This window comes from Argopecten irradians, chromosome 8 (genome assembly GCF_041381155.1).
Source record: "Argopecten irradians isolate NY chromosome 8, Ai_NY, whole genome shotgun sequence".
Taxonomy (NCBI): Eukaryota; Metazoa; Mollusca; class Bivalvia; order Pectinida; family Pectinidae; genus Argopecten; species Argopecten irradians.
In genome coordinates, this window is record NC_091141.1 from 25223678 (window position 1) to 25237488 (window position 13811).

At 34.5% G+C, this 13811-nt stretch overlaps 1 long non-coding RNA gene across 1 annotated transcript in view; it reads right to left on the reverse strand.

Annotated features, from left to right (window-relative positions):
- Positions 1 to 5182: 5182 nt before the first annotated feature.
- The window catches only part of LOC138329967 (uncharacterized), a 48857-nt gene continuing 40228 nt past the window's right edge, over positions 5183 to 13811 (reverse strand). Inside the window, exon 3 of the long non-coding RNA XR_011209499.1 lies at positions 5183 to 5498. This is a non-coding gene — a long non-coding RNA (uncharacterized lncRNA). The remainder of the gene's footprint in view (positions 5499 to 13811) is intronic.

Sequence of the window (13811 nt, forward strand, 5' to 3'; positions counted from 1 at the left end):
TGCATAAAATTACGGTAATTATATTGCGCCACTTTTCCAACCAATTACCTCTTTCATCTGCCGACCCCACACAGTCTAAACAAATGATACATACAATAATTTTCATCTCTATTACCCGTTCACAATGTATGTTTCAATTGAAAATCGAAATTTGATGCAACTAATTTAATGCAAACCAATCAGATGGTATCGTCAGTGTCCGACCTAACTTTGTGATAAACACATCTTCGGAGGGGACAACATTTTCCATGTTATTGGAACTGCCAAACCATTGGGGATGCGTCGGCTGCTAGTTTGCCGAGTCCACGATGCACTCACCCTGCAGATTTCCGAAAAACAGATCCCCGACAACCATTGTCATCGTGGTAAATATTACTGACATGCATTAATTAAAGTGCATGGTTGATTAATAAGTATGTAAACAAATCGTACTTACCGCAGAGCGCTGATGAAGCCGCTGGCTGGTTTCTTGTATATGGGTCTATTCCACGATCACAGCACAGGTGAGGCGGGGCGAGGTAGCACGTGACCTCATCTCGACTACCTTTAATTGGATCTGTCAGGTGAACCGTTTAATGATAAACGTACCAGATTCCTATCATTCTTATCAAACTTCATTCACAAAACGAGTAGCTGAATTTTGACACCGTTTTATCAAATTTTATTTATGTAGATTGTCTTCTTTTGACATATACTGGTTATGTTACAATTCATCACAAAAGTGTGCCCGGCAAATATCTGATCAACTGTCCCGCCTCTGTACATCTGTATATATCCATCAAACTTACCTTACATTTATCGAAAATGTTTGTTTTATAGTTTTTTTCATCTTTCTTACAGTGCTAGAATTTAAAGAAATCGATCCCAAATTATCTTCGTCAAAACCATAAAGCCAGAAACTTATATACATATACATTTGTACATGTACGTTTAATACATGTCAGGGGGGCGTAGGAAACATGGACTATGAAAAAAGTTTAGCACCATGTAAGTACTACACGAAAAGTGTTATAATGATAATGTATTCACTTGCAGGTTCTCGTTGGTCGCTTTTGATCAACTTTATCAAAATCCTGAGAAAGCGTAAAATTGAACACAGTGGGAATAAGAACGTTAAAACGATAATAAAACCAATTACACCCCTAAAATTTTATACTGTAGTTTAAAAAAAATCTAAATTTAGTTTAATATTTTAGCAATCACAAACTACGCGCACAGATCCCTTACAATGTATGTATATACAATGTATATGAAAATAATTCGTATTATTCGCCACGAAACGTCGTAGTTCTGTGTTTATAGAAAAAATAGAAAAAAAAAATACAGTTGGTAGTATAATTAATCAACACTTCCTGAATAAAATAATATTAAAAAAAATAGATGAAACAAGCAAAATATTCATGAAAATTATATCCGCCGCATTCGTTAATTCAAAGGCCCATAACTCCGCCAAATAGGGTCCTATGAAAATGCCAATCAAACTTAGCCTATTTAACCACGTTACGAAGTTTCGAGAAAATCCGGTAATATTTCCGAGAGTTAATTTTTGAACGAAAACAGACGAAAAATAGCCGAAAATTGCGTTTTCGTTGTTCAAAGGGCCATAACCTCACCAAATAGGGTCATATGAAAATGCCGATCGAAGTTGTCAAGGCCCTGATACATTTTACAATGTTACCAAGTTTCGAGAAAATCAGATAATATTGTGCGAGAGTTATTGAACGGAAGACAGACGTGAGAAAATGCCGTTAATCGTTAATCAAAGGGCCATAACTCCGCCAAAAATAGGGTACGATGAAAGCGCCAAGCGAATCCATCCGAGCCCTTGGCACATTTAACCATGTGACCAATTTACAAAAAAAAAAAATAGTTTAAGATTTGTGGCAAACTATTGCACGGAAACCAGACGCTACAGACAAAACAGACAGGACGGACCGAAAAATACCCAAATTAATACGTATCCCCCGTTTCGGTGAAAGCGGGGTAAAATAAAAAGAAACGAAATGCTCGTGCAAAAAACGAGTCACCCTTAGTGCATGTCCCCCGGACAGTACATTTCATGGTATATACATTGTATGTAGTTAAACTACATAAAATACTGCTGAATGACTCCTCATTTACACCTTTTAATCAGGTGGTCTTTATACACAGGTAAAATTATTAGTGAATTGGGATCCAAAGAATGAGGCCTTATCAAGCAGGTTGTTTTAATACAGAGGTGAGTGCTAAGACAGGTTTTAATGTAGCCTTATAATCATTATGTAGATCTGGCAAGTCATAATCTATAGCTGCCACACTGGGGAGGCAGACACACAGACAGTTGTGGAGATAACGCCAAGCTGTGATGTAAACCATGATGGTTACAAACGCACTGATGATCCTGTAAATTATAGAAGCTGTGTCAAAACAGAGTTGTCTCCCTCTACTGGGTGTGAAGTGTACACCTGACAACCACATGTGGTTTTCTCTGCTATGAGGAACATCTGTTGACATAGCTCCTGTAATGAGGAGCCTAATGATGAAGACAAATGTGATGTATATGTAGTCATGGTCCTCAGTGTGGCTAATGCATCAAACACATCATAAAACATTGCTGACCTTTGACCCTGTAACAAGGAGGGATGGTGCCAGAAATCTCAGAGTTACATAGCTAGCATTGTAATGGACCATTACATACCAACAGTCCAATAGACCCAACTCATTCTCAAACTATCATGGGATGCCTCAAACCAAACAGTTTAGAAATGCTGAGTGATGCAAAATCTTCAGGCAAAGCCAAAGTACCTTTTCCAAACATGTCATCCTTACCACATACTTCATTGAGATTCCAAGTTCATTAAATAAAATCCATAATAAACATTTAAAAAAAGAATCCTAAAATGTTTGATCTAAGAGAATTTTATCACACACAAACAGGTATTTCAACTGTGTTGAATCGGTATTAAAACTTTCAACACATTTATGGAAATGGGAACAAAAGCTTTATCAAAAGGAGGCCTCAATATGGGGACAAGATTTTCATTGGTTGTAATCGAGATAATGAAAACAAATCATTAAAAATGAATCATTTTGAAGTTTATGATCAATTTTCTTCCCTTTATCTTTCTTTTCTTCACTAAACTGATAAGTAGTTATGTGTAAGAAAGAGTATGACATATCTAAATAGCAGCCAAACTTTAAACTTCTACAACTGCAATATCTCTTACACCCGTTTTAACCCCAACTGTCTAATTTCTGCAACATCATGGGTGGTATCATAACACAAATTATCCATCTAGATATGTATGTGGTAGAAGTCATGATTAATTGGCCATGTTATGTAAGTACAGACATATCATCGTTTCCTTGGTACCTATACCATTATAGTTCTAGTTATCCAATGACATCGTCAAATACATTGTATTTACCATCTACAGTAGAACACATAGCAAGTCCTTTGGGGACCAACAAAGTTATTTCGCTAAAATCATAGATCGCTAATACACTTAGTACAGACATCTTATAGGAATATTGACGGTGATTAAGGATCAATACGTTATAACCATGAATTTGTTACAAGCGTGTTTGTTATAACAACGCTTTACTGTGATTATGTGCACCATTGACTTATTGATGAGATCAACAAAAAGTTAATCATGAGAGGTTATGATCAAAATCGCCAACAGACAGAGTTTTGCTTGATTATTCAAAGTTGTAATATAAGGGGAGATAACATCAGATCAAAAATTGTTTTGATAAAAATGTTTAATATCTTCAAATGGATTTTATGTATGTTATTTCTAGATGTTTAAAAGTTGAATGTATATCTGGTCATTGAAATAGTCATTTAGTAGCCAAATCTCAAGAGATTGCTGTGCAATTCAAAAGTCAGAGGTCAAAGCCTTAGTGACAGAAAGGTAAGAGGTCAAAGTGTAAGGAAATGTTGAACTCTGTGATACCAAGGGTTTTCAAGTCAAAGTCAAATTGACACCAAAGGTAAGATGTCAAAGTTCAAATGACACACAGATGTCAGGATGTCAAACTTTCCAGACACTCTAAGACTCGAAAATAAAAAATATGTTAGTTATAAGGATGGAAGGTCAGATGTCATTTAAAGTCCAGACAGTTAACAAATATAGTCCAATATATATATACTTCCTAGGCTCATGGACAGCATATAATAATCATCATATTCAACATAAAGCTTTTTTTTCAAACATAAAGCTTCAATATGTCTACATTGTCTAGCAGAATGTCAATACAGTTTTGTGTTATGAAGTTTTAAACAGCTATGTAATAATGTAGGAACTTTCCAACTTAACTGACAATATGAGTGTGTTAATATTGTATCAAATCAAAATGTATCAAAATCAGCATACTTCCATAACTCATAAAAGCTTCCAACAGTAAAAACTACTGCACCTACTATTATACCGATGTGAAGAGTAATAGGACTGACTTTGGCAATTTTAAACAAAGTACACCATAAAAAATTCTGCAAGTAGCTCAAAATTGAGGTCACATTTGATCCCCATTTAAACACCAGATAACTATAGTAGCCAACTATTAGACAGATAATTAAGATATGGTCCTACCTGCTTTAGCCCCTCAGCAGGATGCTGGTTCAGCTGCTGAAGATGATAGATAAAAAAAGGCAGGCAGAAGGTCCCAAAAACCAAACAACACACCCTCGACCTAGATCATCAACTTTGGTCAAATGGGTACTGAAGTGGCAGAACAGAAGTGACCTCTATGAGTTGTAAAAATTCCTGCTAGGGGGCGCCTGGAGCAAACCTGATGGAGATGGACTGTTGGTCTGTCAGTGAGAAACTGTGTGAGTGCCTATCCTATACTATATGCATTCCATATTTATCTCCACCATCTGTGTAAGTCTGTAGTACCTTAGATCCGATTATGAGATACAAAGAGGACCATACTACTACACTATACATCACCATAGGGCAAAAGATGGCTATAACATCTCCTGAATTAGCTAACATGTACCATATGTGAAAAGCTTCCATCAGACCTAGGGACTCGCCCCATAATGTTATGTGTTGTAGACTTCAAACAAGATATGACTCATACAAAATATATTTAACAAAATCTAATAATTTTACACATACAAGGTGACAAAGGAGTGCATCAGCTTTTCACCTGTGTTTTCTCCCAGAAAATACAACCAAATCAATACATACCTTTCTTGAAAGACAGAGGGCGAAGTGGAGTGAGGATGATGAGCAGAAGATTTGGCAGATATTGACCTCTTGTATGAACCTGATTCTCAGCCAATCAGAACACTTTGAAGAAATCTTGACTGTTTCTGCCTTTACTGGCAGAAGAGGTTCGATTGGGGTGCACACCTTCTAATGCTAGGTCCAGTATCAGTTTAGCCTGGTGAAACCTTCTATACAGACAGACTATTCAAATTGATGTAACTCAGAGTAATGGTAGTAGAGTCCTGATGATCATGTACAGACTAGTGGGATAGTGATCAACCAGCAGCATGGGTGCTGAAACTAGATAGCAGACTACAGACTTCTACTTTGAAATTTGATCCTTCAGTTCACATGAACCCAGGCATCTGATTTCTCATAGAAAATGCCAGGATGTCCTAGCCATAAGGATTGGCTGAAATCTCCCCTCCCCATTAATATGTACCCCCTCTCTCAATACAGGATTACTCCCCTCCCCAGGGACTGTACATCTGGTTACCCCCTCCCTATGACTTCTGTACAGATCCAGATACTACCAGCAGATAGACATTTTAACCTATATACATTACTATCTACTCTGACCTTTGGACCAGACTTATGAATGGAGAAACTGTAACATGTATAAGAGCTTGAGCTGTTTTTATTACTATATTGTGAAGTAATTATACCGTACACAAAGATGGTTAGCTTTCTTGTGACACATCACATACTGTTAAAATGAGTTACTATATTTTTTAATCTTGACATTCAATTTGTCTCTTTCATTTATGAACAATATGAAAATACAAAGGCCAAAGAATGCTTTTCTTTTTTGCCTATTTCCCCCCCTTTTTTTTTGAAATAATTATTCAACTTTTTTTTGTAATATAAGAAATGGCTGCAAACAATTTTATTGCACATTTGAAAGTACATACATGTACAATAATGTATATCTTTTAAGCAGATGAAATTGAATACTTCCAGTTTTGTAGCTTTCAATTTATAGACAACCTCCTCAACTAGTGCAATAAATTTCCAAGCCATATTGTCCTCAACTATCATTACTTATATACACCCAGTAATTATGATGACATCAATTAACATTCCTAGATAAGATGTGCAGATGCTGTATCATATTCCAGGAGCAAACCAATAACAATGTCAAATTCTTGTCACAGAGAACAATGCAGTTTTCTGTCCCTTCACCTACAGAATGTCACAAATTTTGATGAGGTGTTTTATTTACTGGCATAGTAACATGGGATGACCCTTCTTTGTCATAAATTCCTCAGGTGATTTATTCAAAACATTTAAATATCTTTATTATGTGAACTATTAAAGAACTATATACATGTAATGCGAAAAACTTGGCTCAAGAAAAGGGAATATTTTCTTTTATCACATCTTTTGTTCATTAAAGTGTTATTTGGAGATGATCTCAAACACATTACTTCACCTCCCATGAAACAAACTTGTATTTTGATACTTTATAGACATAACGTAATCACTAAAATTAAATTCAAAGAAGTCAAAAAATTGTTTTGTTTAACTAAATTTTACTATTTTACATTGATGAACTTGCTTGACTGGACTATACTACCTTGTTGCCAAATGTAAACTGATAAAAGTTTTGCTTTTTGTTAAAACTAGTGGAATAAAAAATCTTCAGCTTCACCTGTTAAAACAAAATAACGACTTTTATGACATTTTAACAGTCGCAGATAAACGTTCATGTTCGTCAATTAGTAAAATCCAAGCGGCTTTTGTGTGATACCCACTTTCATTTTATACTAAATGTTTATCTCCTCTCTGCACAGCTGAATATCAGTTTTATGTGTAAGGAACATAAAGTTATTCCTTAAGACGCTAGTCTAGAAAACAGGTATCAGCCTTCTGGTTATCCAGGAATCTTTTTCCTTCCTCAGCCGTCGGCCATCTATCTTTTTGTTATCAGCGTCTAAATATACTTCAGATTATTTCCCATTTTCACTGATTATACCATCCATATATCGGCCAAACAAAACACAAACGTCTGTTTAGATATATTCACACGAATTTTTTCATAAAAACATTTCATGCATTACTTGAAACCTTTCTGACAGTACCATCTGTTTTGCTGAAACTTTTTCCTAATCACTATTTATGAAATCAGACATTTCGAATTTAAGGAATAAAATATATAAGGCCAATTAGTAAATATATCTACAAAATTAAGATTAGTTATTTTATAATAATTCTGGAATATTTTTATGAAGGATATTTTCATTACCCAGTAATTAAATAAAAAATGCGAGTACCTAGTTGTGATGTATCGAAATATTGTATCACAATTTAGCCCTCCACCTCTAGGTCACAAGTTTGAATCCCATGTGAGGCAGTTGCCAGGTACTGACCACTTGTCTGTGGTTTTTCTCTGGGTACTCCGCCTATCCTCCACCAACAAACCTGGCATGTCCTTACCTTACATAACCCTGGCTTTTGATAGGATGTTAAACTAATAAAACCCAAACCCAAAGAGTACAATGTATTTAGTTCCAATATGATATTCCTTTCTTAAAATTGTCCATATGAAATTAAAAGTTCCCTACAGAAATATGTTTACATTTTCCCCATAACTTCTCTACGGACAATATGAAGTTATAAGTAAGAAATTAAAACTATCTATTGACAATATTAAGTTACAAGTAAGAAATTACCTGAAGTTAATTAAGAAATGTTGATCAAAATGGAGCAAAGCATTATCTCATCAAAATACCAATAATTTCTTTTGACTGTATGATTTACAACAAACATATTTTTTTTTAGCTTGAAGCGCTTTAGTTTTTTTATTGACATTCATCACAATCAAAAAGGAATATAACAAAATGGATGACACTTGAATTATTTTATTGTATGAACTATGACTAATTATCTTACTGAGGTCATTTACATGATTAAATAAAGAGAGCATTAATTTATATAGTACTAAACTGACACTTTATCAGTGATAGGAATTTTGTTAAGTTACCAGAAATATACAGATATGTACTTCTGGCAATGTAATCACTTAATTATTCTAAGAAATAGGAAACATTTAACAAAATTCTTCTATAAAAACAAAATATCTGTTGGAAGTTCAAAAATCAATAATTATGTTGATGATATGATCCTATTTTTAAGATTTTGATTTTTTTTTTAAGGACGTCATCAGTTTATTTCTTATCAATATATTATGCCTCAAGCATTTGATTGAATCAAGGGACTTAACTCAATTTTATAAATGAAAAGGAACATATGCAAATCTACCTGTGTGACAGTTTTAAAGCAGAGATAACAATATTTTATACACTTCTCAAACATTTTAGAATTAAATTACAGTAAAAATATTTATAACGAACACACACACAACAAAATCATGGTCATAACATAGTAATTTTCATTCCCCATCAAAGTTCCCATTGTCTATAAGAAAGTGATTCTGTTGGTCCCCAGAGGTTCATTATAACCATGTTTTACTGTATGAACGATTTAGGTATTTTATTTAATTTAATGTCCTATCGACAGTCAGGATCATTTAAGGATGTGCCAGGTTTATAGATGGAGGAAAGCATGAGTATGTGGAGAAAAACCACCGACACTGCCCCTCATGGGATTTCAACTCCCCATCCAAAGGTGGAGGCGTTATGTTTATAGGTTAGTATATCTTAACCACTTGGCCACCGCAGCCACCCTGTATCAACAAAGCATCTTTCATCTTAATTGCATGGCTCCAAAAAACAAGCGGCATAAGATTTCTCCTTGACACCTGCAGTTTTGAAGTTAAATATGATACTGATCATTTGAACAATAACTTATGTTTCATCATGTATATCGTGTCTAATTATTTTGTTCTTGTTACTTGCGCAATCATACTCCATTCCAAATAGAACATAGTACTATAGTTCCATGGATTTTTTTCGGGACGCAATTAATCATTTTTAATAAAATTTGAAGCTGAAACTTTTCAATGGTGGTAACTGAAGAATAACACCCATTCTTCTATTCCTGTTTTTGATAGCACAAAAATACCATTTGTAAGAGGTGTAGCATATCTTTGAACAAAGGGAGTAACAGCTCTGAGAGTGATGCAATGCATTATAAAAAAAACAAAGTTAAGTAATATTTTCCTTAGTAAGGTAAGATGCATCATGAAATGCAATTCTTTGTATATAAGTTTCATGTTGAAAGCAATAAACGCAAGAAATAGTAATGTTTTTGTTGTTTTTAAGTTCAAAATCACTTGTCTTAATTCTTTTTATGTAATATTTTGAATTCCTGTGACCTGAATTACATTTCCTCCCTATAGCCTTCCTCCTGGGGGTTTATAAAGTTAGCCTTCCTCCTGGGGGGTTTATAAAGTAAGTGAAATATTTGACAGAATCTCTGTGACACCTGTGTCAACACACAAGATAATTTAACACAGCGACTTATGTTACCACTTTCAGAAGTATAAATGTCAACTATACTTTCCTACATAGTACACTTGGTATACTTTATAAGGATTAGAGATGTACAGAATGTATATGGTTGTTATAACGTGGTCATGAAATTATCGAGAAGATTATCAGTGTCGTCTGTCAATTAGCATATTCCATCTATGCATATTACAGAGTTAGCTCCCTTGCGGGTTAGGTATCGATTGTTACATCATTATTTTGTGAGCGCAATTCCCTTTGTTTTTCCTAACATGTATGACATCATCTTTTTATACGCTCGCAAACACATGACATCACAATCAATAACTACCCGCAAGAACAGAATTTGAAGATATTATGCAAATATGGAATATCATCTTAAAGATCAAAATATGTTAAAAAATAGCAAACTTCATCAGAGACAGTGAAAGTATTAACCTCTAAAAATTGCTTTTTAACATTAATGTTAAAGATGCTCCACCGCCGACAAAGCATAAATGATATTCATCATTTGAACAATAATTAGTGTTTAATCGTGTTATATATGTCTAATTAACACAAAAAATAATATTAGATAATTTATTTTGCCATTGGTGCATGCGCAATCATTACTCCATTCAATATAGGATATAGTGCCATGGAATTTTTTCGGGATGCAATTAATTATTTTTTATATCTTTAGCTTAAAATAAAATTAGAAGCTCAAACTTTTCAATGGTGGCAATGGTGGAAAGTAAGCAACTTTTGTAACTGAATAAAAATACTAAATCGTCTGCTCTTGTTTTTGAAAGTGAAAAAAATACCGTTTGTCAGCGGTGGAGCATCTTTAAGCTATCTTAAGAGTTTTATATATTGTAAATGTACTTTAAATTTTTGCGCAAATGTGACAAAATGAAACATATGATTTGTTCGGGCAGATATATATATTAGTGCAAATTAATTTTCAGCCAAGTATGATGGTATATGGTATTCAGTCCACAAAATCAAAACTAAGTAATCAAGAATTTAGTGTACCATAAATACTGTACGCATACTTTTACTACTTAGTGTAGCTGTTGTTTTATTTTAACACTGTTGACACTGTCTTTAAAGCGCTCATTCATTTTTTACAGAGCTATATTTTGCAAAAGGGTATTTCTGGTATTGAACCTACATGTATAGCCGTGCTAATTTAATGCTACAACTGGACTGCGCTGAGATATTGATATGTTTATAGTAAACGATCAATAGAATTTCAAACTTCTTTTCATATGACATTTTAATGAAGATAAAAAATTTGTTTTGGGTTAGATCATAACGAAGTTTTGAATGCTTAGTTAAGTAAACACTACCAAAGCTCTGAGAAATGTATACACCAGTGTTGATGAAGAGAAGAAAGCACAACCTATAGCTGCATGGATCATTTCTTCACAATGAAAAACTTGCAACATAATAGGTTAAGCATGGCAGCACACACAGAGATCTATGGTTGTATAGGTAACGCTGTATCTATATACCTCACAACTTCACCATCCATCTACAGAAAGGCTACCGTAAATTTCCCAATGAACAACAAGCTCTCAATTTCTTTTTCTCTCTTTAACTGCTGGAAAGGCTCCGTTTTCTCAAAACAAACTAATGTAAAAAAAAAAAAATACTAATTCTGCATAGTCAAAGTTAATGACTTTATTTACATAATGAGGTAAGTTTTGACAGAAGTTCAAACTTTTCGTTTCAAGAAAATGGTCCAGGACTGCTAATTGTCTTCAATGTCCTTCTTTGAATTTTTTGTTTGACACAACTCCTTGTCTTTCTGCTTCTCGTTTAGTCTAACTAGATCCCTGTTTATTTTTTTATTTATTTATTTTATTTTTTTTTTGAGAATCTGAAAATAACTCTGCTAGAAATTTTAATACCAAATTATCTCCCATTAAACAATGACATTATAGTAAGAAGTCAATTCTACAGAAAGAGATAATTGAGTTAAAGAAATAGATTAAGGAAAAAATGACAGCAGGGTTATATGAAATCTTTCCTCGATTCATTACCTATGGTAGTTCCTACAGTCATACCTGTCTGTAAAGACCAAGGAAAGGAGAAAGCCAAGTGGTCTGTCATGACCATTTATTCCATAAGAAAGTGGTCTTATTATGCAGGTGGTCTATATACAAAGGTTGTCCCTATGGCAGGTTTTACTGAATATTGTAGCTTTACAGTGAAGTCTACAGGATAACTACGGTGGCCTATTTCCTACCATCTGGTGCTCATTAACACAGATAGAATGGCTGGATACCTGAGAGTCTTCACACATTACTTACATCTAATGGAACAAGGTCCAGCTAAATATAGAGCAGTGCAATATGTCTGTAACTCTACAAATCGTCTTTCAGGTGTTTACTACAAAAAGTACAGAAATATTGCTGTGAAATACAACTATCAGAAATATAACACTTACCTCTCCATCATATTAAGGGACCAAATTAAAGATGGATCAAAATCTACTCATTTCACCCTGATGACTTTTGAGTCACCCTCTTCATAGTTTAACTTAATATTTCAGGGGACTTAACTTAATTAAAGATGTTCCACCGCCGACAGATCTTAAACAATATTTATCATTTGGACAATAGCTGAGGTTTAATTGATTTGTTTAATTAAGACATGGATTGTTTTACGATACAATTAATTATTAATACTTTAATTCTGAAGCAAAATAAGAATCTCAAACTTTTCCATGATGATAATTGTGTAAAGTAACCTTTGTTACTGAAGATGAACAATGGGGACAACCTACGTCACCGGAAGTGATATCGGGCACACAAAAATAATGAAAAAACGCCCGCTTCAAGATGAAAATCGGCTGGAATTATTATATAAAAGCAATGCATCTTCCAAACCTATCGTGCGTCAAAGACAGTGCATTGTTAGAGATTCTATGAAGCCATTAAATATCGTCAAACTAGCTCAGATAATGCAAACACCTCGACACAATATTTTTCGACAGCAGGGATATCGGTCACATTTTGTTAAATAAAACGTTAAAATTTGTAAATAAATACATTTTGCTGTCACAAAACCTCCCGTTTACTAATATGTAATATATGACTGTTGAAAGAAAATATTTTATTCATTATATCTGCTAGTGGAGAAACATAGACGGTGCTTAATTAGAAATATGAAAGTGATATCGGTCACACTTAGAACTTTAGGGGTAACGGTCACACCTAAAGTTACGAAAACTGTGGATAAGCCGCCAAAACACTTTTATTGAATTTATCTGATCTTGAAAGACGACTTTTTAACACCCTATCAGCAAATGGTTAACGAGCTATCGAAATCGCTTTTCGTCTATTGCTCGTCATCCGTTTTTTTTTTTCTTCAGCGTGGCTATTGGTCACATTTTATTCACCGAAAATATGTCAAGTGTAATCTTGTTAACTTTACTGTTATTTGCTGATATAAAATACCTTATATTTCAAGTAGTAGCTATCGTTCATTTTATCCGCTACAAAAGTGGCGTACCTGTATAACCTGGTTGGCGGTTTTTTTTTTTAAAGATGTCGTTCACAGGGAAATGGTCACATCCAAAGTTTTTTAAAATGGTTTGTCGCTTCGTAAAGATTGCTGAAATATTGCAGTGTTGTTTTCCCTATCTAATCCTTCAGGTAAAGAGAAAATACTACCGAGATACAGTTTGTACATGATACATCATTAACTATTCAGTGGCGTAGGAAGATGAAACGTCATGGGGGGGGGGGCAAAGGTCCTCAATATTTTGTAAAACCCTCCCCCCCCCGCCACACTTACAGGAGGAGATTAATTCAACTCCCAACCATATAATATATGCTTTATGTACATTTTTCATATATCACTGAATTTAATCCTTGTACACATTTATATAGATAGTGGGGTCGCTAAAAGGAAATTAACGAATATTGACCAAATTAGCGTGTGAGCGTCGAAGGCGCGAGATTTTGGTGTTTTATTAGGGGTCTGAGGGTGACCCCCGGGATGAGTTTTTATGAATTTGATGATTTTACGATCGCCCGAAAGCGCGAGATTTTGGTGTTTGGGGGTGGGGGGTCCGGGGGTCTCCCCCGGGAAAAACTACGATTTATAATGGCTTACATGGGTTTTACGATGCATTTTGATGAATTTGCGAGCGCCCAAAAGCGCGAGAAGTTGGTGTTAGGGGGGTCCGGGGGTCTCCCCCGGGAAAAAAATT